General features: G+C 38.4%; 1 long non-coding RNA gene across 1 annotated transcript in view; it reads left to right on the top strand.

Annotated features, from left to right (window-relative positions):
• LOC110938758 overlaps window positions 1–23197 on the top strand; it is a 73937-nt gene extending 50740 nt beyond the window's left edge. Inside the window, exons 2-4 of the long non-coding RNA XR_002591659.2 lie at window positions 12316–12382; window positions 12617–12813; window positions 22978–23197. This is a non-coding gene — a long non-coding RNA (uncharacterized LOC110938758). The remainder of the gene's footprint in view (window positions 1–12315; window positions 12383–12616; window positions 12814–22977) is intronic.
• The last annotated feature ends 679 nt before the right edge of the window (window positions 23198–23876 follow it).

The following is a 23876-nucleotide window of genomic DNA, read 5'->3' as shown; positions in this document are numbered from 1 at the left end:
ATGAAGCAGTTTAAGAATACATCGAAGGTGCTTCTCGTGGTCGGCTTGACTCTTGGAGTAGATGAGGATGTCGTCGATGAAGACAATGACAAATTTATCCAAATACGGCTTGCAAACGCCATTCATGAGATCCATGAATGCGGCAGGTGCATTAGTGAGCCCAAAAGGCATCACTAGGAACTCGAAGTGACCATAACGAGTCCTGAATGCAGTCTTGTGCACATCTTCGTCTTTAACTTTCAATTGATGGTACCCTGACCTTAGGTCAATCTTGGAAAAGTAGCTCGCTCCTTGCAACTGATCAAACAGATCGTCGATCCTAGGCAAAGGATACCTATTCTTGATTGTAACTTTATTCAGCTCACGGTAATCGATGCATAGACGCATCGAACCATCTTTCTTCTTGACGAACAGGATTGATACTCCCCAAGGAGATGAACTTGGTCTAACAAAACCCTTGGCTAGCATATCATCTAGCTGCGTCCTTAATTCTTTCATTTCCGTGGGTGCCGATCTATACGGTGCACTCGCAATAGGCGCGGCTCCTGGAATAATGTCGATACTGAATTCCACTTGCATGTCTGGTGGCAAACCAGGCAGTTCTTCCGGGAAAACTTCAGGATAGTCAGAGATGACTGGAATGTCTTCAATCTTGGGTTTCTCCTCCCCAATAGTCACCTGTGCCATATAAATGACACATCTTTTCTTCAAACATCTTGATGCCTTTAGCATAGATACTTGTGCAGGCAATCCATGTCAAGTATCTCCCTGGATGGTAAGCGGTTCTCCAGACAGAGTCTTGATTACCACCTGTTTCTGGTTGCACACGATTTGCGCTTGGTTATGCGATAACCAATCCATACCCAACACTACGTCGAAACCAGCGAGTTTAAAGGGTAATAGGGATAAAGGAAATGAGTGATTCCTAATGGATATAACACATCCATCTAAAACAGTTGAGACTGTTCCCATAGTCCCATCAGCTAGCTCTACTTCATATTTCACATTCAAGGTTTTAACAGGCAATTTTAACAACTCACAAAACTTATCATCCACAAAGGATTTATCTGCTCCAGAATCAAATAACACTCTTGCGAATACATCATTGATAAGGAACGTACCGGTTATGACGTTGTCGTTCTGGATAGCCTCTTGAACATTCATCTGAAAGACCCTCGCATTGGTCTTTTTCCCTTCTTCAGCCTTCTTCACTATCTTCGGGCAGTTAGTCTTGATGTGCCCCTTCTCGTTTCAACTATAGCAAGTTGCATCCTTGAGTTTCTTGCACTCAAGAGTCCTATGCTCAGAGGACTTGCATATCCCACAGGCCTTCGGCTGGGATTTCTTTTCATACCTGCACCTTCCGAAATGGTGCTTCTGACAAACCTGGCACAAGGGCTTATCGCCCGACTGTCGGTCATTCTTCTTGGTCTCCGATCCCTTCTTATGGTCACGATTCCCCCAGTGCTTCTTGCTTGACCTACGTGAATCATCATCTTCATGTTTCCTCTTCTCACTATCAGCATTTCTCAATGATCTCTGCCTCACTGCATCCAGTGTGAGAGACAGAGATATATCTGCCACGGATCTGAAGGTAGCAGGCCTAGAAGCCTTCACGCTAGCTTTTATCTCCGGGGCCAACCCCCAATGAAGCGCGCGATCCGTTTGGGTTCAGGTGTTACAAGGTACGGAACCAATCTCGACAGAGTGTTGAAACTTGTGAGATATACCTGGCAATCCAGGTTTTTCATGACCAATGATAGGAAATCAGACTCTATCTTCTCAACCTCGTGCTGAGGGCAGTAGTTTTCTTTGATGAGAGCAATAAATTCCTCCCATGTCATGTTATACAAAACAGCCTTCCCAGAGGCTTGAACCAAAGATCTCCACCACGCTAGGGCTTCACCCTTGAACGACTGCGATACAAACTTCACCACGTCTCTCTCAGCACAACCACTGATGTCCACAACAGTGTCCATTTCATCCAGCCAGGTCATACAATCCACTGCGCCCTTTTCCCCAGTAAAATCTCTGGGCTTGCAGGAGACAAAGTACTTATACGTGCAACCCTTGGCGCGAGGTGTTTCAGTGAACACTTTCCTCATAGGACGGACACTATTCTCATTTGATGAGTGCCGATCGTCGTCCTTCTTAGGCTTAGACGGGGTCGAGGGTGGTTTGCTGTGAGATTTAGAATGGGTTCTTGGCTTTGAGTATGGTGTAGATAAGGTCCTGCTTCGAGATTCGCTGTACTCTTCATATTGCCGATCTAAGGCTTCTTTAATAGCATTGTCTACCAAAGCTTTCAATTCAGTGCCCGTTATATGAATTTGGGCGTTATCGTTGTCATCCTCATTCGAATGACTATTAACTTCATTTGGGTTAGCCATTTGAGATCTTGATCTGCTACAAGGAATATGACAGAATTCTATTTAGGAGTTTATTATGGAATTGTCTTTTATGGCAATTCATTAACCATGATAAACATAGACCATATTTGGTTAATTTGTTGCTCACTTTTATTTAGGATTTGAATATAACTTATCTTAATCACAAACAATATTGTTAGTGGCACAACAGTCTAGTCACAAGGACATTTTATATATTAGTAGCCAGGATTTCAGAGAATCAAGGCATGGAGGTTTGAATCATAGTTCTTTGACCTTTTCTGACAGGGAGCCATAGACTACAACTGTCTTTTGTCTCATATGACAATAAGGATGGCCCGTAGGCACTACATCACTAATGGATGATTTAACCTATGATTTATAAATCATTAACTTAGGTCTTGGAATCCTCTGAAGGATTCTTATATAAGAATAACGCGTGTGATTTTTAATGAATCACATCTGCCAAGAATGTTAACACGTTACAAAGGTTAATAGGGAAACTGAATCTTTTATTCAGGTCTTACCATCATGGCCGGGCCTTATAGTGACACAAGGCTAGGTTTCGCCATTAAGATTCTTTATTTAAGCAGATTTATTTAAAAGGAATGATTTTTTTTAATTTATTTCATATAATAATGTATTAAAATGACAAAAATGAAATTTATAAACTTAACATTCCATTAATCATAATAATGATTACACACTGCCCTAAACGGGACTTTTAATAGACAATTACCTACGCAGAGGTTTACAGAAAACAAGTCCACGCAGGGACCAAATACAAGGATAGATGTCCTCACGGGTACAAAAGATAAGTCCACGCAGGGACTGAAAGGCAATTGTCCACGCAGGGACTAAACATAATAAATGTCCACACAGGGACTAAAACAAACAGATGTCCACACAGGGACTTGATTGAAAAGAATTACAATAGAACGTATAAAGACTAATGATCTCGTTTCTTCTTCCCTTTTAGCAGGTTTGCAAGGCCTTTAAGGAATCCACGATTGTTCTTACGTTCTTGCTCAAAGTCTCGTTCCACACGATTCAAACGGTGGAGGATTTCTTCCTGTTCTGGTGGGGAAAAACGTGGCTGCTGCGTTACTTGCTGAGCCGGAGTTCTAGTAGGAGCTGGATATCCATGAGCTGCGTATCCTAATCCCCAAGGATCCCCATAAGGTCTGTCGGGATGGAGGGCGTTTTAATTAGCCGCTACCACGTATGGGTCGGCATCCGCATAATTATAGTTGTAGTGCGTGTGAGTCGGCTGCTCAAACGGGTTGTACGCTGTGGAACCGGCGTACGCTGGTATAGGGTTATCATACCCAAATGGTGGCGGAGGTGGTGCAACTGGTGCAGAATTCACCTCTGCAGGGTGGCTCGAAGGTTCACCTAATTGCGGTTCTTCAGGAAACGGCGGATAATGACTTGCACTCAAGTGGCGAGGGGTGCTAAAATGGAATTCCCCTCCTCGGGTGGACATCCGCGCGCCAGATCTCCTACGCCTTGGCGGATCTGGAGGGGCTTGTTGAACTGGTGGCGGTGGAGTTGGTGGCGTAACTGCCACGAAACGCGAATCCTCGGAAGGATCCTGTTGCTGCTGCTGCTGCTGCTGGTAAGGTGATGAATGGTGAGAGGGTGTAATGTACCACTCGCACTGGTTAAACCTCGCCTGGTAGCTGTCGGGACCTTGATAGGGTGTTCCATGAAAGGATGACCCATCAGAGATCTCGATAGGATGGTTGGGAGTACCTCTTGCAGGTTCGATGGGATCTGTGTCCTCGTCCATATCTACCGCATTATCCTCGGAAAAATGGTCTTCGGGTCCTAAAGGGTTATAACCTATTGGTTCTTGGACATAATCAGCCGGGTTGAACTGGCCTTGGAAGAAAGGAGTAGGATCGCCATAGGAACGGTGCGAAACAGAACGCTAGAGAGGTATGAAAGAAGGTTGAGGGTTACTGGGCTCGTTCTCCGAATTTGGTCCAAAAGAGTGACGGTATGAAGGTGTCGAACTGTGTGAGGTAGACCGTCTTGTGGGCTCAAAGAGGTTTCTTCTACGCCTCTGAGGTTCTTCACTCCTTGTGCTGGAAGGAGCTCGCATGTTGGAAGGTCCGGCCTCGTGATCATTATGAGTAGTGATCGGCCCTTTTCCTCTTCCTCCTCGTCTGATTGCTGGTGGCATGATTCCCGCTTAACAAATTTTTAAATTACAATAAACAATAAAAGACAAACTAGAATAACAATTCGAATTTGTCCTATGTTCTTGTCTAGACTCGAGTATGTGCAATTGTGTCATTGAGATTAAACACATAAGGATAGTGTTTAATTCACTCAACGTTGGCTCTGATACCAACCTGTCACACCCCGTCTTCCACGTGTTTCACCGGTGGGCCCGGTGGGGGATTACCGTGACGTAGTTGGCAACCATATAGTCAAACCACACAATATTTAAATGCACAACGGAAGCATAAAGATAGATTATATTTCAACCATCAAATGTAATATCCAAGTATCACAAGTAGTTGAAATGAATCCACAGGGGATCAAAATAAAATAGAAAAATATTGTTCAACAGATAACGGCATCCCAAGCTTGCGAGACTCTAACGATGCTAAGGAGTGGCCAGCCTATTACGTGTAGAACCTGTATTTAATCTTTTTTGGGGAAAATACGTCAGTTTACAATGGTAAATAGATTCAACCGACACTTTTGTAAAATGTTTAATAAAAATTGATTTGAATGCACAAGGCACAAACTCTTTATAACTTGGGATAATTTATCAATTAAATCTTGTAAAAGAATTACATGTTCACTATGCGTTCGGTCGCCCGGGTCGTACCGGGTTTAAGGTTAATTGACACACCACATAGCATAAAACCGTGGCGGGAAAACCAACGGTTATACCTTTATAATTATGGACACATTGTCGGGTGTACGCCTACACCCGCGTGTCAAGGTCGTGGCCATTTCGTAAAATGCTGCCAAGGATATCCGGGACATGGTCATTAAGCTCCCAAAGGCGTAAAGCCAACAAAACCAATTTTTAAACGGGTCACATTGATAATACCCAACCACTAATGAGTTGGGGTCAATTGCCCGACCAAGCGGTATTTTAAATACCGTAACCCAAGCCCGTATAACGGAAAATAAGTTAAAAGTATTTACCTGAGCAAGTAATAACCTCAATAAACAAATGCAAGTATCTTTTACTGGTCTCCTATTATGGAACGAAGATTTATAACAACCTATTAGAATCCTAACGGGTATTTAATTTAGCCTTAGCTTAGACCGGTCAGTTTCAAAGGATAATTACGGTTTAATCGCGTGAAAGGCGAAAACCGGGAATGAAATGTGGTTTAGACCCAACGAGTTTGAAGACTTGTTTTATATGGGTATAATAACCACACTCTGGATTTTGAAGTAAAAACAATAAGGTTTGACCCGTTTCGGCTAGTTTATGTAAACTAGTTACATAAATCGAAACGTGCGCGCAAAAGGCATAACGGGTAACCATAGGAGTCCTACACTGGTTTCCTAAGTTAATATGCTCTAAATATGTTGTGGTATCAGTAGGATATCTTCCATAATGCCCGTAATGAGTTTAATCCCAATATACGCCCCGTAGGGGTATTTTGGTCATTTTAAAGGTTATAAAAGAGGTTTTCCGAGTTCTACAGGAAATCTGAGTTTTCCGAACAGCTTATAAGGTTCAAAATACTTTATTTATTATTTAAAATCAGTAGCAACTGAAATCGGGTCAAAATACCATGTAGAACTCAAGTTATGTCCGAAAAGGGTATATTCGGTAATTACCGAATCGATGCCATAACCGCAGGTTATGAGCATGTTAAAAATAATTAAAAATCTTTAAAAATCCCAAAATATTATTTTACATCAGTGTGTAAAAGGTTTGGTGTCGAAATTTTGGGTTTAGATAGGCTTTATGCTAATTGCGCCGTTTAATTACTAAAGTTTCCGTTATTGCGCTATTTAGCATAACTCCTATTCTAGACATCGGATTGACGTGAAATTTTAGGGACATGCTTAGAAATCAGTAACTAAGGTTATTGTCCTTCCACATGTCCAAAATTCTTGTTTTAAAGTGAAAAGGGCGTTATGGTCAACTTTTGAGCTTTTAACGGAAATGTGTAAAAGGCTCGGACAAACAACGAACCGGTCACAGAGGGTTAAACCACCATGTAACCTGGTCCTAAGAGAGTCCTAAGGCATATCTAAATTATACCATAACGGGTCAGAACTAAAGTCAAAGCAAAAGTCAAAGTTTTGCGACTTTCGGCTTCGAACCGGGTCAAAATAGTAAATGGCCGGATCAAACTAGCTTAGACTAGTTAATATACTTATTATCATATTATATGAGTGTCAAAACAGGTTACACGCTATCTACATTACTGATTATGCATAAAATCGCAAATTAGCATTCTGTTGACTTTTTCTAAGCAAGTTTGACTCGACATTCGGACTAGTTAGAGTGGGAATCAGAGAGTGCCCTTTTAGGGGTTTAATGCTCACATGATTACCAACATATAACTACCTTTGATTCGACAAACCACTGGACCATTTGTGATTTATCGTTAAGTCAATCGTTGATTACGACGGATTGACTTTTAGGCTATATCTAAGCAAAACTTAACCAAGGAAGGGTGGAGCACACTTACAGGAGTCTAATACAAGATTAGGAAGGCTTAGGAATGGCACTTGTGCTCCAGAAAAGCTCCAGGAATGCAGAAGTGATGAGTGAACACAATGTGCAACTCATTGGCCTTTTATAGTGAATTTAATCCATTGAGATCATGACAACTAGGTCTATGGGGTGATCCAGATCATTTACAAGTGTTTCCTAGTGTCTAGGAAAGGTTAGGGGTCGCCCATGTTGCTGAAAATATCTTGGTAAGTCGGTTAAACTGTTATAACAGCCAACAGCCAACTTTCTGTCGCTGGGCGTTCCTTACGGACCGTAAGGCAGGGCCTTTGCGGTCCGTAAGCCTTTGACAGAGAAATGGTTTTACCCTTTCGCACCTTACGAATCGTAAGGCAGGACCCTTGCGGTCCATAAGCTCTTGTCAGAGGCAAAAAAAATAACCTTTCATGATTTGAATGGACAACTTGCAACGCATGATTTCTGGTTTAATTTTCAGCACAATGCCTTTAACCCATGCTTGGACAATTATCTACTCTATCATGCAGAATCATTGGCTTACATAAGGATAAAATTCTCTATGAATGGTTTATTGAGCATTATTTTCATAGGACCTAAATTAGCAAACTTGGACATCCTTTATTATTAGTAATTAACGGATTAAGGTATAATAGATGTTTGTTAATCATGTTAGGGTCTTGGGATCTATAATGAAGTCGTTCAAATGTGTAAATTAACATGTTGACATGTTCAAAAATCCTACCACACATTTTTAATTAGATCCGGGTTTATAATACTTTTGTCGTAAGTGACACGTGTCGTTTATTTATTAGACACAAATTTTCGAGGTGTTACAGTATTTCAGAAAGAGGGGTCCTTCAAACGAGATTTCAGGGGTTACCTATATGTCCAAGTAGTGTTCCCCACGAAATAAGTAAGTTTGAATTTAGGTTTATATCCCGAAAAAGTTTACTAAATGTATAAAACCTATCGGCATATCATCAGTGAGACTGTTTAACGCTATTTAATCATTACATTTCTTTAGCATACTGTAACTGTCTACTGATGTACTATCATTTCCTCTTTTTACACAAAACTCAATTTTTGAATTTTATCATGTTTTTGGCTTTTTCAAATTTTCTAATGTTTTTGTATTTTCTGACAATTTATATCCATCATGAAAATTACCTTCATTTTCATCCTGTGATTCAGAAAGATAATTCATTCTAGATTGAGCATATTTCATTTCGTCTTTCACTTTTTCATATCACTCTTTTGTAATGTGATATGCTAATTTCATTGAGTCATATTTTTTTTTCATTTCTTGACAAGCCATTTCTTTTTTAGAACAATGTTCTGTCATTTTAGAAACATTTTCTTTCAAAACTTCATTTTCTGTTTCTAATTTTTTACATTTTTCTGAAAGTTTTTCATCATTTTCTTTAAAAACTTTTTCTTTTTCGAGCATTTCTTTGCATTTTTCTTTGAAAATGTTTTCAATTTTTATGAATTCAAGATCTCTTGTTCTGAATTGCTCATCTTTTTCAGTACAAGCTCTGCACGGTTCCATGCATTTCTTGCACTGATCAACAGTTTCATTTAAGATGTTAGAATCAGAATTTACCTTAGTGATTGGCACCTCGGTGTTTGTTGCAGTCTCTGTCTGCTTCTGATCAGCAACCTTCTGCTTTTCTTCAATACCAACTTCATTACCATCATCACCAGCTTTCAAATTCTTCTTTTTTACTTCTTCTTCTGCTTTCTTCACATCTTCTCCAATCTGCTATTCTTTAGTAACAGCTTTCTCAACCTCTTCATTCACCTCAACTTTTTCTTTCACAACTTCAACATTCACAACTTTGATTTATTTCACAGCCTCAACTTCAGCATTTTCAGCTTTAACTTCTTCAACAACTTTCTTCAGATTGTTCACCATTTCTTCAACATTTTTCTTCATTCTCTCTTCATCCCTTTTTGTCAGACACGATAACATGGCATATCTGATTTCTTTTTCATGCCTTTTAGCATATTTGTCATCTTTCATGACATTTCTATAGTATTCGGCTCTCAAAGGAATTATGAGAAGAACATCATCAAAAATTATGTCTTTCTTTGGAACAACTGGTTCTCCTTCTCTATTGTAGTAACACTCTCTCTTCTTATCCCATCTTCTGTTCATAACGGCACTATCATATTCTTCCTGCATCTCATCCATTCTGTTGTAAACAACGTTTCTTTCTCGATAAGTTTTCTCACTCAAGATCTCTTCCTGAGTTTTCTCCTTGACCTCAACAACAACATTTTCTTCTTTGTTTTCAGCCGTGTCTTTGTCTTTGTTATCTTCTTTAATTTCAGCAACAAAAACCAACTTTCTTTCCTCTGTTATAGCCCTGCCATGAGCTGTTTTTCGAACATTCTCCAAACGATATTCTTCTTGACAAATAGAGCTCCAGTCAAAACCTTCATCATCGTGAATTACAAAACAAGCTCTTGATCTGGTTTTATCTTCAATCAATTTCGGTTCTTCTTTGCTTCGGTGGTAGATCGCCTTTCGATAATAGTCATCGTTTTCCTTCAGCAACTTCAGAGTTTCTGCATTCTCTTTTGAAATGACCCTTTTGCTTGCATCTGAAGCAGGTCACTTTGGATTTGTCGAATCCAAGCTTTGTTGACGGACCACCCAATGATTGCTTCCCTGTAATCTCCATATATCTTTGAGCTCTCCGAATGCAACTTGCCAAACACCAGCGAATGTCAATGAGTTCCATTTCCTCCGGATCAATCTGGTCGTAGTCTTCTTTGGTCAATTCGGAGTTTCTAATTTTACCAGCTACAAGAGCTTCATACGATTCCAGAACAGATGCAAGGAAACTCATTTGCTGCTTACCTGCATTGATGCTCATCGATGGAGAATTCTTTAGTTTGAGAGCGATGTTGCACAGAATCTCCTCAGTTTCATCAGAACTTGATTTTGAAGATGAATGATATCCAGAATGATAACTTGATGGAGTTGTTTGAGATTCTTTCATCTTTTCACCACTGAATGCTGTCTTTGGTGAACTAACATCTTTCTCCGAAGGTACACTGCCTTTGTAATATGGACCAACATTCTGTTGATGTGAAGAACCAGCATCTTGCTTTGCTTTTGTAGCTCCGGATCATGACTCTCAATCTTTTCAAACAAAGCATCAAGAGAAATCGTGTCATATAAAGCATCATTTTTCAAAATAAACACAAATGTTTGCCACTGATCAGCTCGTGGTAACGTTTCAATGACTTTATCAATAATTTCTCTTGTTTTCTCAATTTTAAAACGTTCAAGTTCAATTTTGAGGTGACAGAATCTCTCTATCATTTGCCTCACCGACTCTCCTTTTAAACTATCAAATAGATCGAATTCTTTTTTAAGCAATGCAATTTTGTTCTTTCTAATCTGTTTACCCCCCTTAGCTTTAACACGTAAGTCTTCCCAAACAGATTTTGACGACCCGTCATGATTAAGCAATGCAAAGATATCATTTCTAATTGCTGTCTGGATTAAAGCTATCATTCTCTGTTCAGCTGCATAATCTGCTTTGTCTTCTCTAGGTAATTTCTTGAATGAAATTACTTCGCCTTTATCATCCTTCGGTCGTTCGTATCCAAACTCTAAACAGAACCAATTTTCATGCGCATACGCTTTCGCCCAGTTAAGAAACCTTTCTTTCCACCAAGCATAATCTTCAATGCTTTCCAGAGTTGGTGGCTTTGAGTGTGTTCCATAGAAGTTATCATGCTTTATGTTCTCATTGATCGCCATCGTGATGGTTTTTGGTGTAACCGTTGCAATTTCGGACGACTCTGAATTGAACGCGTTGAAAAACGTGTTATAGAATTCCTCAGCCATGGTTTGATCTTTGGATAACCTGAACAGACACAATCAAACAAACACAATCAGTATAAAACAATATCAAATAAACTGAAATAGACTGATACTCGATTGACGTGAAATGATCTCGACACGAAAAATCCACTTTTCAAGCGAAATAAGAATTTCGAGCGAAATCACAAGTTGACAACTCAAGCGAAATCAACTTTATCTTCAAGCGAAATCACTTGAATAGCATTTCGAGCGAAATCAGGATTCTGTTCTCAAGCGGAATCTCTAAGATAGTAATTTGGAGCGAAATCAGAACTAATTTTCAAGCGAAATCACTTGATTTCCCACTTCAAGCGGAATCAGAAATTGATCTTTTGGAGCGAAATCAGAATCACTTCTCAAGCGGAATCAAGTATCGACCAGTTGTAGCGAAATCAGTTGAATGACAATTCGAGCGGAATCAGATCTGTATTTCGAGCGAAATCACTGTCTCGAGCGGAATTAGACCCAAATTCCAAGCGGAATAGCTGTTTTGAGCGGAATTAACTGAATGCTTCAAGCGGAATTAAAAATGTTCATTCGAGCGGAATCTGGTTTTAGGCCTGTTTTAGTCATTTTTAGTCCGAATTTTGGTCTCAAACTCTCAAGGCTTTGTTAATACACTATTATGCACGTTCGGTGAAAAATTCATTCCATTTTGACCACAAAATCTTGTCCAGTTTGAAAAAGAAGATGTAGAAGTCAGAAAACTGATGATATCAAGTTAAACTCTTCTTCCTGTGCTCTGATACCACTTGTAGGATCGCTGTAAGACCCGAATAAGTCGTTCAGAAGAGTTGTTTGTCCGAATCAAAGGCAGAATCAGTGAAACGGATGCTCGATACACTATAAATGTCTCTATTATTGATTCTGATAATGTTTACAACACCTGGAGACAAATCGGCAGCACTTCGTTACCGATACAATGACTATGCCCGTTATCCCACTCCAAATGAACGGAACCCTATATATAGAGTGTGAGATTCCGCTCGAAATGAACAAAAACAAGTTCAAGCGGAATTAGCTTAATGTTGATTTTGCTCGAAATGGACCAAAGTAGTTTCAAGCAGAATCAGGCAATTCTGATTTCGCTTGAAATGGTTATATGCACTTTCGAGCGGAATCAGCCATATATCTACTAAACTCAGTTTCTCGCACCTCGGGCACTGGTTATCCTATCCTATCCTATTACATGATACAAGACGAAGTCAATAGACGGAATGCACTAACAGTTATTGTATGGGAGACTATTTATTTGTTGACCCATTGACTTCCGAAAGTCAACTCATGTTAGTTTATATAAATTACTATACAGTAACTCAACATGCATTTTCATGACATCATGTGTGCTATGGTTGATTTCATAGGTTTCATGAAGTGCACATCAACGTTGCTACACATACCGATAAAAGACTCTTTGTTCCTGTCATAAGGGTTAGTCGCTACACTTTTGATTGCTATCTATATAATTTTCAGGTATTAAAATGGGCGGCCTAAGCATTTTTTTGGACGACTTGAGTCGACTAAAAACACATTTTGTTAAAAAAAGGTTTAAATTTTGTATTAAATAGTTGACATGTTTTGTTAAACCAGCTAACCGCCTTTTTGTTAAACTATTAGCATTGTTTTCAAGCATGATTCAGTACATCATATTCTATTTTTCTATAGGGGTGTTTCAAATCTAGGGGGCCCGTTTGTGGTCAAGCAGTTTTGCACCATCATAAATCCATCCCAAGCTGATACTCTATCACTTGGAAATGGTGAGTAGATGAATAAGTTCATTTCAAATCAAATAGAGCCAAGCCAACAATGGGTTGGAATATGCAAGTAGAGACAATGGGTTTGAATAGGCAAGCCAAAAGTAGGTTTGTCACACCCCGACCGCGTATAACATGCAACCGCGGCGGAAACGTCGGGGAGTGTTGAGACAGAATTATTTGTTTCACAACCATGCCATACAAAGATATATTTTATTTATCAAACAAAAGTGTTACATTGTCTTCAAACAGGAAATAAAGAGTTTATAACATAATTAAACTAAGTCTATCTTCGTTTTATGTCTCTAAGGCACAGGTCCGCCCTAGTATCACAATCATCATCCTATGCGACAGCTCCTGAAAACACATGTGAAAGTAGGTAAGTCAGCATAAAAATGCCTGTGAGATACATAGGTTTGGTGAAAATAGAATTCATGACTTATGTTTGAGAAAATGTTTAGTCATGAACCTTGTAATTTGCTTTGTCTTGTAAATCATTTGAAAAACGATAAGATCAGATGATATGTATAATTAAATGTAAGGTTAAATGGATAACCTAGTAAAAATGAGTTTGTATAAGATAAGTTGTTTGTAAAAATAATGTCTTGTGAAGAATATGTTATTTGTGTAAAACGTAATATGTCTAAACGGAAATGATTTAGATAACGCTACGATATGTAATATTATACAAACACTTATATATAGGAAGTACCAGCGGCGTATCCACCATGTTTGTATCATATTACATACGCCACGTTACTCAAATCATTTTCCCAAACCAACCACCAAAGTATATTGTTCATGTATAAATCAATTGTCAAGTGTTATAGTGTAAACCATATCAAAATGTCCATGTCTAATGTAAACCACCAAATGTGTATATCAATGTCAAATTGTTTATGTTTAATGTAAATCATTGTAATGTGTATCCAAAATATCATGTATGGCATGTGAAGATATATCAATTGGGCCATAGGTAAAATGCACAAAAACATGGTATTGAATTAAACATAGTTTAAGTTAAAGTTATGTTTTGTGGAACAATTGCATCCTATACTGATACAAATATTTATGCGGTATTGTGAAAATGCATACATTCAAGCCTTTGTGACTGTGGTGATAGACCTTTAAACAAATTAAAGGCCTATATGTGTTATTGTTTATCGAATTCGGTCATTCCTTCCAATCCAAACAAACCCGAGATTTCAGGAATGGGAGTTGTCAAGTCCTATGGTACCATTACCTACTAACGAGTGGCGTAGCTAATGTTAATGAATGTACATTGTATCATTTGAACAAACCAAATGTCATAGCAAAATGTGAGCATGTGATGAATAATTATACCAAGTATGCACACAATGGGCATACAAAGCATAAAATGTAATGTAAAATAATGTACTAAGTACGCACACAATGGGCATACATAGCATAAAATGTAATGTAAAATAATGTACTAAGTACGCACACAATGGGCATACATAGCATAAAACGTAATGTAAAATAATGTACTAAGTACGCACACAATGGGCATACATAGCATAAAATGTAATGTAAAACAATGTACTAAGTACGCACACAATGGGCATACATAGCATAGAATGTAATGAAATCGTGTACTATAAATGTACTATTGAACATAACAAGCATATGATATGAAAGCATGAAAGTAACAAGTAGGCACATGTGTTCCACCCCAAAACAGTTTGGAAAACAGTAAAAGAGGGGGTTCTATGTACTCACCTGAGATTGCTTTGAAGTTCTTGTATAACAACCAAATAATGCTAGAGATCACGGATATCAAACGGCACCTAATATAGGTAACTATGTTAATATACCGGACCTAAATCGGAGGATCGGATAGTATGCGGGTTCGTAAACCAAATGAGTATGGAGTCTCGTGTAATATGGTTTAACAAAGCCTTTATACTAAAATGAAACCTAACCTAAGTGCTTACGACCCATTACGACCCGTTTAGGTAGCTTATGCTACCTTAACGCGTCGTTCGCGTAAAACGCGTTTGGAACGCCTAACGTCGTGACCTTAAGGTATAATCTCGGAAGGTTATTCCCTATACAACTATGGTCACCTAATGTGTTTGGTCGGATCCTAATGATCGACCAAATGGGTCGGGTTCGAAAGTATAAGCGATTGTTTAGATCGCTTACCTTACGACCCTATATAAGCACTATACTAAAAGTGACGAGCTAAGCATCTTAGAACATGCTTAACTAAGTTTAGAAAACAGGTTTGGTATCAAAACAAACGGTTTTGATACCCACGAGTAGTTTGGTTACAAAATACGCAAGAATGCGCATTTTGGCCGAAACTACGACTCGTCACTGAGCCTAGATAACGTGGTAATCAGTAGGTATAGTCACTATGGACTATAACCATCGTGATCACGCTCAAGTTATGAAGTTCCAACGAACTTCGTGTTGACCATAAGCTGGTCAACGCAGAGAGTCAAACAAAGTTTGACTTTATCACTCGAAAAGCGATAAAAGAACGAAAGAACATTTACGAAGGGTCCCCGAAAGCAAATCTCGATCCAGGAGCTCAGGTATGAAGCAAAGGCCTCAACTTAGAGCTTTAGATCAGATTTTGTGGGTTTTTAACCAAAAGGGGGGTATTTATAGGAAAAGCAAAACCATTAGGATCATTTCTTGAATATCGTGCCTCGATCTCATTCGTACACTTGTCAAAATGTTGTGGTATCAGAAAGTGACCCCAACCCCAGAGATTGTGAAGAGGCATTGCCCCTTGGATGCTTGAAAGGCCATTTTCAGCAAGAAAAACGAGTTTCTGCATCTGCAGGGCTGACGCGGCCCGCGTAAAGGTTGCCCCTAGGCTTACGCGGGTCGCCTGGAGGTTTTGATCAGAAGCCAAGTTTCAAAAATGATAGTTTAGGTCCCTGTTATGGTTTAAGGCCATTTCCGACACGTTCAAGGCCCGTTAAGCCATCTTTAAGGTCCTAAAATGATGCCTAAACATTGAGGACATGAAACATGCTCAAAGATATGCCGGATGTTGGTTCGTTTAGTTGTACGACCGCGATGTTCGGTTAATTACGACGGAATGCGCATAAGCGCGAAAAACTTTCCAAATTGCGTGACGAATGGATTTTTATCATGCCAAACACTAAGGCATAATATTATGATGCTTACATAAATTTTTGGATGCCCGGATGTATTCAGAACGTAAGTTATGCGCGAAAATGCAAACTTTTGCACTTTTTGACACTTTTAGTCCCTGAATGACCCAAAAGTTTATTTTAGCACACCGAACCCCTCAAAGCCTATTTCTAAGCTATATAAAGGATATTTAAGGTGTGTTTAACTTATGGTCATGTTCCAGAATGTCTGTTACAGTACGAATTGGCATACTTTCGCAGTTTGTCAAGTTTAGTCCCTGTAAGCGAATTAACTTGTTTTTGCCATACCAAAGCCTTTAAAACTTATTCCTAAGTTGTGTAAAGGTTATTTAAGGTATGTTAAGCCTATGTCACTATTCTGGAGTGTTCGTTGGATTAAACTGGTTATTTTTACGCATCGGAGCGCGTATTACCCTCCAGAAAGCGATTTAAAGCTTAAAATCGAACAAGAATTGATATGTGCAAATGATACACATATTTTTACAAATCCCAAGTATGAAATACAATATTTCATTGGTTTGGCATTTGTTTGATGGTTGAAGTGACACAGGTGTCACAGTCTCCCCTACTTTAGGAAATTTCGACCCGAAATTTAATTCTAGAGGAAACTTGTGAAGACAGCTGTGACGGTTTCGCCTTCTAATAGATCCATTGAACCCTTAAGTAAAACTCTGGGCCATGTTAGGAATCTTAGCGAATTTGTTAACCCTCAAAGTGAATTCCTTGTAATAGTAAAACATGGAATTTTGAACTACGGACAGAAGAACGTTTCTTATGAAGACTTATCATAGGAAACTTGGTGTGTGATTGAGATCAGAATTGGGGAGTATGAGAATAAATGACATTGGTCAAGGTCCAAGACTTCTCCCGTATCATTATTCTTGTCACTATAGGTCTTAACACATGACAAAGCTTCATGTGGTTTCTGTGCATTGAATTCCATAATTATGTAGGCTTCCATAATTACGTAATTCCTTGCACAGTCGCACAGTTCATTTCATAATGTGTAGGAAAAAAAAATCACTTGAATAAACATGAAGCGACTCGACTAGACCACCAAAGGATCCTTTTAATTAGATCAACGAACGATCTTTTTAACTAGACCAACACATGATCTTCTCAACTAGACCATCGTACGATCTCCTTAAATAGATCACTTAAGGGATCTTTTTAGTTACATCATCACATGATATTTCTAATCAGATTTTCAAAATCAATCTGTTTAACCAGACCATTCAAGAGGTCCAATTATAGAATAATACTTTATAACCCGAGGGACTTAACTGTAATGTTGAAGTCCATTAAGGATTTAAGATAGTATCTTTGGATATCCTATTATGAATCTCTCGTATGAGATATGGAAGATTCTATGAGGATTTGGATGGATCACATACAACCACAAGACATGTAAGAAAACACATAAGCACAAATTTAGTTAACTTGATTCTTTATTTTGTTATCTTTAGGTATGGATATTTAAAGCACACTAGGAATCCAATCCATGATTTCATTTGGCACTTTAATGATTTTTTAAAGATAGAGGGATTCTCAATAAGAGTTTGACTTTGTTTCTTAAAAGAAACGAGTGTTTAAGGTTCTTGGGAAGATCACAAGTGATCATAAAATGACAGAACCACACGAGTAGCTTGTCCTTGGGTTGACATCATAAGGTTGCATCAAGCATTCACATAAACGCATAAATTTTGCAGAAATAAAAACAACAATTCTTTATTTATGTAACAACCGAATTGTCTTGAAGTGTCAAAAGATAACAACCAAGGAAATACAAAACACTAAATGTTCAATGTTGCATCATTGTTCATGTTTGCCTCATTGATGTTAAACACTCGTCCACGCGCTGGAGGTATGTTAACAAGTCTTGGGCAATTGTTCCTGTAGTGGGTAAGGTCACCACAGTTATAACATGACCCCGGAGGGAACCGTGCTTGAACAGCAGCAGGGTTTGCAGCAGCTTGATTTGCATAACGACAAACATTGATCAAATGTCCCAACCGCCCACAATGGTTACATTTGTGACACTGCTCTTGCTCTGGATGATGACGGTTGCACTTGTTGCACAAAGGTGCGGTACCAACATAGTTTTGTCTTTTGCGAGGTTGTGCTGGCTGGTTTGGTGCAACCTGTTTGTCTTGAGCAGTTACAGCGTAGTTTTGAGAGGCTTTGCGCTTCTTCTTCTTGGACACCTCAGCATTTTCTTCCTTTGGTTCCACATGAGCAGTCTTGTCAGATGGTCTTAAATCGCCCTTCCGAAACAGCTTGCGCTTCCTGATACGGGATTTAGTCAGAGTGGCAGCCAATTCAATGGCTTGTCTGACAGTAGTAGGGTTGCTGCCAGTAACGATATCCTGACCTACGTCAGGAAGACCATCAATGTATTTCTCAATCGCCTTATCCAGAGGCGTAACCATAGCAGGGCATAACAAGCTCAATTCCTCATAGCGGTCAGTATAGGCTCGATGTTCCCCACTGTCTTGCTTCAAATCATCAAATTCCCTTTCTAGAGCCCTTAGCTCATGACGAGGACATAATTCCTTCATCTTAAGAGCCCTAAGCTCGGCCCAAGTCTGTGCTAATGCAACCTCAGCACCGCGGTCTCTCATAACCCCGTTCCACCACGTAAGAGCCCTCTTCTGAAACACACTCGAAGAAAACTCGACCTTGCGATTTTCAGGACACTGAACGTGACGGAAAGTATTCTCAATGCTCTCGAACCATTGAAGAAGCCCAGTTGCTCCCTCAGAACCACTAAACTTGAGCGGGTTAGCCGAGTTAAAATTCTTGAAATTGCATGGAGTATTGTTGTTGTTGGTGGCTTGAATCATTTGAGCATAAAGATTTGGGAAGGCAGCAGCCATTTGCTGCGCGATGATTTCCGCCAGTTCGGCATTCGCCATCTGATTGTCGCGTCGAGGAGGCATTCTAAAAGAGGAAACATGAGAGGAAACGAGTGAGAGAATTAGACGAAAAGAATGAGATGAAACAAATCTGATGAAAGCGAGGATAATGGTCATTTGTTTGTTACTACAAAGCAACAAACGACCCCGGTGATTAATCAAAGTAAATAGGTCAAAAATAATGTATCGCGAAGAGATGCTCGCCTATAAGTGGACACTCACCCCAAGAGTTCCCAGGTAAGAGTGACTGGTCCGATTATGTGGATTTGTACGAACACTCTAGCCTTAGACAGAAAACTCAAGGTACAGGCACCCACCCTTACAGTTTGCACGTGTTTACATTATTTAGACCAACTTTGACGGGATTTTGAAAACTTAAAGGGTTCAAAACCATATAATAAATCATCCTAGAACAGATGATTAGTTTTCAAAGCGGGATAGAAATTTATGTTCTTATTGTGGTTGTCACCTAAGAATAAGTGACGGTATTGTTTTAAAACTAAACACAAGAAAACTTGTGTTAGGGTCCTAGAAAGTTATAGTCTAGGTCAAAGCATTACTAATAACCTAATTCCCTATAACCATTGGTTCTGATACCAACTCTTCTGTCACACCCCGACCGCGTATAACATGCAACCGCGGCGGAAACGTCGGGGAGTGTTGAGACAGAATTATTTGTTTCACAACCATGGCATACAAAGATATATTTTATTTATCAAACAAAAGTGTTACATTGTCTTCAAACAGGAAATAAAGAGTTTATAACATAATTAAACTAAGTCTATCTTCGTTTTATGTCTCTAAGGCACAGGTCCGCCCTAGTATCACAATCATCATCCTATGCGACAGCTCCTGAAAACACATGTGAAAGTAGGTACGTCACCATAAAAATGCCTGTGAGATACATAGGTTTGGTGAAAATAGAATTCGTGACTTATGTTTGAGAAAATGTTTAGTCATGAACCTTGTAATTTGCTTCGTCTTGTAAATAATTTGAAAACGATAAGATCAGATGATATGTATAATTAAATGTAAGGTTAAATGGATAACCTAGTAAAAATGAGTTTGTATAAGATAAGTTGTTTGTAAAAATAATGTCTTGTGAAGAATATGTTATTTGTGTAAAACGTAATATGTCTAAACTAAAATGATTTAGATAACGCTACGATATGTAATATTATACAAACACTTATATATAGGAAGTACCAGCGGCGTATCCACCATGTTTGTATCATATTACATACGCCACGTTACTCAAATCATTTTCCCAAACCAACCACCAAAGTATATTGTTCATGTATAAATCAATTGTCAAGTGTTATTGTGTAAACCATATCAAAATGTCCATGTCTAATGTAAACCACCAAATGTGTATATCAATGTCAAATTGTTTATGTTTAATGTAAATCATTGTAATGTGTATCCAAAATATCATGTATGGCATGTGAAGATATATCAATTGGGCCATAGGTAAAATGCACAAAAACAGGGTATTGAATTAAACATAGTTTAAGTCAAAGTTATGTTTTGTGGAATAATTGCATGCTATACTGATACAAACATTTATGCGGTATTGTGAAAATGCATACATTCAAGCCTTTGTGACTGTGGTGATAGACCTTTAAACAAATTAAAGGCCTATATGTGTTATTGTTTATCGAATTCGGTCATTCCTTCCAATCCAAACAAACCCGAGATTTCAGGAATGGGAGTTGTCAAGTCCTATGGTACCATTACCTACTAACGAGTGGCGTAGCTAATGTTAATGAATGTACATTGTATCATTTGAACAAACCAAATGTCATACCAAAATGTGAGCATGTGATGAATAATTGTACTAAGTATGCACACAGTGGGCATACATAGCATAAAATGTAATGTAAAATAATGTACTAAGTACGCACACAATGGGCATACATATCATAAAATGTAATGTAAAATAATGTACTAAGTACGCACACAATGGGCATACATAGCATAAAATGTAATGTAAAATAATGTACTAAGTACGCACACAATGGGCATACATAGCATAAAATGTAATGTAAAACAATGTACTAAGTACGCACATAATGGGCATACATAGCATAGAATGTAATGAAATCGTGTACTATAAATGTACTATTGAACATAACAAGCATATGATATGAAAGCATGAAAGTAACAAGTAGGCACATGTGTTCCACCCCAAAACAGTTTGGAAAACAGTAAAAGAGGGGGGTTCTATGTACTCACCTGAGATTGCTTTGAAGTTCTTGTATAACAACCAAATAATGCTAGAGATCACGGATATCAAACGGCTCCTAACATAGGTAACTATGTTAATATACCAGACCTAAATCGGAGGATCGGATAGTATGCGGGTTCGTAAACCAAACGAGTATGGAGACTCGTGTAATATGGTTTAACAAAGCCTTTATACTAAAATGAAACCTAACCTAAGTGCCTACGACCCATTACGACCCGTTTAGGTAGCTTATGCTACCTTAACGCGCCGTTCGCGTAAAACGCGTTTGGAACGCCTAACGTCGTGACCTTAAGGTATAACCTCGGAAGGTTATTCCCTAAACAACTATGGTCACCTAATGTGTTTGGTCGGATCCTAATGATCGACCATATGGGTCGGGTTCGAAAGTATAAGCGATTGTTTAGATCGCTTACCTTACGACCCTATATAAGCACTATACTAAAAGTGACGAGCTAAGCATGTTAGAACATCCTTAACTAAGTTTAGAAAACAGGTTTGGTATCAAAACAAACGGTTTTGATACCCACGAGTAGTTTGGTTACAAAATACGCAAGAATGCGCATTTTGGCCGAAACTACGACTCGTCACTGAGCCTAGATAACGTGGTAATCAGTAGGTATAGTCACTATGGACTATAACCATCGTGATCACGCTCAAGTTATGAAGTTCCAACGAACTTCGTGTTGACCATAAGCTGGTCAACGCAGAGAGTCAAACAAAGTTTGACTTTATCACTCGAAAAGCGATAAAAGAACGAAAGAACACTTACGAAGGGTCCCCGAAAGCAAATCTCGATCCAGGAGCTCAGGTATGAAGCAAAGGCCTCAACTTAGAGTTTTAGATCAGATTTTGTGGGTTTTTAACCAAAAGGGGGGGTATTTATAGGAAAAGCAAGACCGTTAGGATCATTTCTTGAATATCGTGCCTCGATCTCATTCGTACACTTGTCAAAATGTTGTGGTATCAAAAAGTGACCCCAACCCCAGAGATTGTAAAGAGGCATTGCCCCTTGGATGCTTGAAAGGCCATTTTCAGCAAGAAAAACGAGTTTCTGCATCTGCAGGGCTGACGCGGCCCGCGTAAAGGTTTCCCCTAGGCTTATGCGGGTCGCCTGGAGGTTCTGATCAGAAGCCAAGTTTCAAAAATGACAGTTTAGGTCCCTGTTATGGTTTAAGGCCATTTCCGACACGTTCAAGGCCCGTTAAGCCATCTTTAAGCCCCTAAAATGATGCCTAAACATTGAGGACATGAAACATGCTCAAAGATATGCCAGATGTTGGTTCGTTTATTCGTACGACCGCGATGTTTGGTTAATTACGACGGAATGCGCATAAGCGCGAAAAACGATCCAAATTGCGTGACGAATGGATTTTTCTCATGCCAAACACTAAGGCATAATATTATGATGCTTACATAAATTTTTGGATGTCCGGATGTATTCAGAACGTAAGTTATGCGCGAGAATGCAAACTTATGCACTTTTTGACACTTTTAGTCCCTGAATGACCCAAAAGTTTTTAGCACACCGAACCCCTCAAAGCCTATTTCTAAGGTATATAAAGGATATTTAAGGTGTCTTTAACTTATGGCCATGTTCCAGAATGTCTGTTACAGTACGAATTGGCATACTTTCGCAGTTTGTCAAGTTTAGTCCCTATAAGCGAATTAACTTGTTTTTGCCATACCAAAGCCTTTAAAACTTATTCCTAAGTTATGTAAAGGTTATTTAAGGTATGTTAAGCCTATGTCACTATTCTGGAGTGTTCGTTGGATTAAACTGGCTATTTTTACGTATCAGAGCGCGTATAACCCTCCAGAAAGTGATTTAAAGCTTAAAATCGAACAAGAGTTGATATGTGCAATTGATACACATATTTTTACAAATCCCAAGTATGAAATACAATATTTCATTGGTTTGGCATTTGTTTGATGGTTGAAGTGACACAGGTGTCACAAGGTTAAATTCTTGACATTTAGAATGTGTTTATAGTCTGATGGTTCAAGTGCGCGATAATTGGCGAGATCAGTCTAATGGATCAATCGTCACATTTGGTTAGTATTACTGTATTAGTATTTTTTATACCATTCTATTAATGAGCCCAAGTTTGTTTGTTTGTAAGCCATAAGTGATTGAAATGTGCATGGTTGAATTTTTTACCTCAAATATGTTGCACGTGTATTCCATTTAAATTTTTGCTTTTTAAATATATAGTATTATTAAAATCAATAAACCTTAAATAAAAAATGATAAATGCGTTATGCATTTATTTTTTATAATTTTTATTTTATTTAAAATATTTTATGAACCCAAAGATGTGCATTACCATTTTTTTTCTTTCTTCATAAAATTTGCAGGTACCATTAACTCTTTTAAATCAAAACTTATATCCAACAATTATCTGTTTCAACCGAACACAAGTTGCTAAATAGACAGGTTGAGTAATGGATCCATAGAAGTCCAGTCTTCGCAGGAGTTATATTATTAAGTTCATTATATAAGTTCTGTCTTTGCAAGAGTTGTATTTTTAATTAACATTTTGTTTATATATAGTACGTTGTTTCATTGTATTTTCATCGTGATCTTCAGATTTCCATAATAATTTTATTCGTACAATTTCTTTATCATCATTGTAAACGTATAATTTTTTTTGACAATAATTTTAAAACATATCATTTGTCAGAATCGTGATGTTCGCGGGTATTAGCACTAGTAGTATATATAATACAAAAGATACCATTAAGTATGAAATTAAACCACACGATTCATTAAAAACCAAATATGTTAAATTTCAAACTACAATTAGTACAAGTGATTATACCAACAATTACAACAGATATATTCCCTCCTAATTCTTC

Source organism: Helianthus annuus, chromosome 5, assembly GCF_002127325.2.
Source record: "Helianthus annuus cultivar XRQ/B chromosome 5, HanXRQr2.0-SUNRISE, whole genome shotgun sequence".
Taxonomy (NCBI): Eukaryota; Viridiplantae; Streptophyta; class Magnoliopsida; order Asterales; family Asteraceae; genus Helianthus; species Helianthus annuus.
This window is presented reverse-complemented; position numbering and strand designations above follow the sequence as displayed.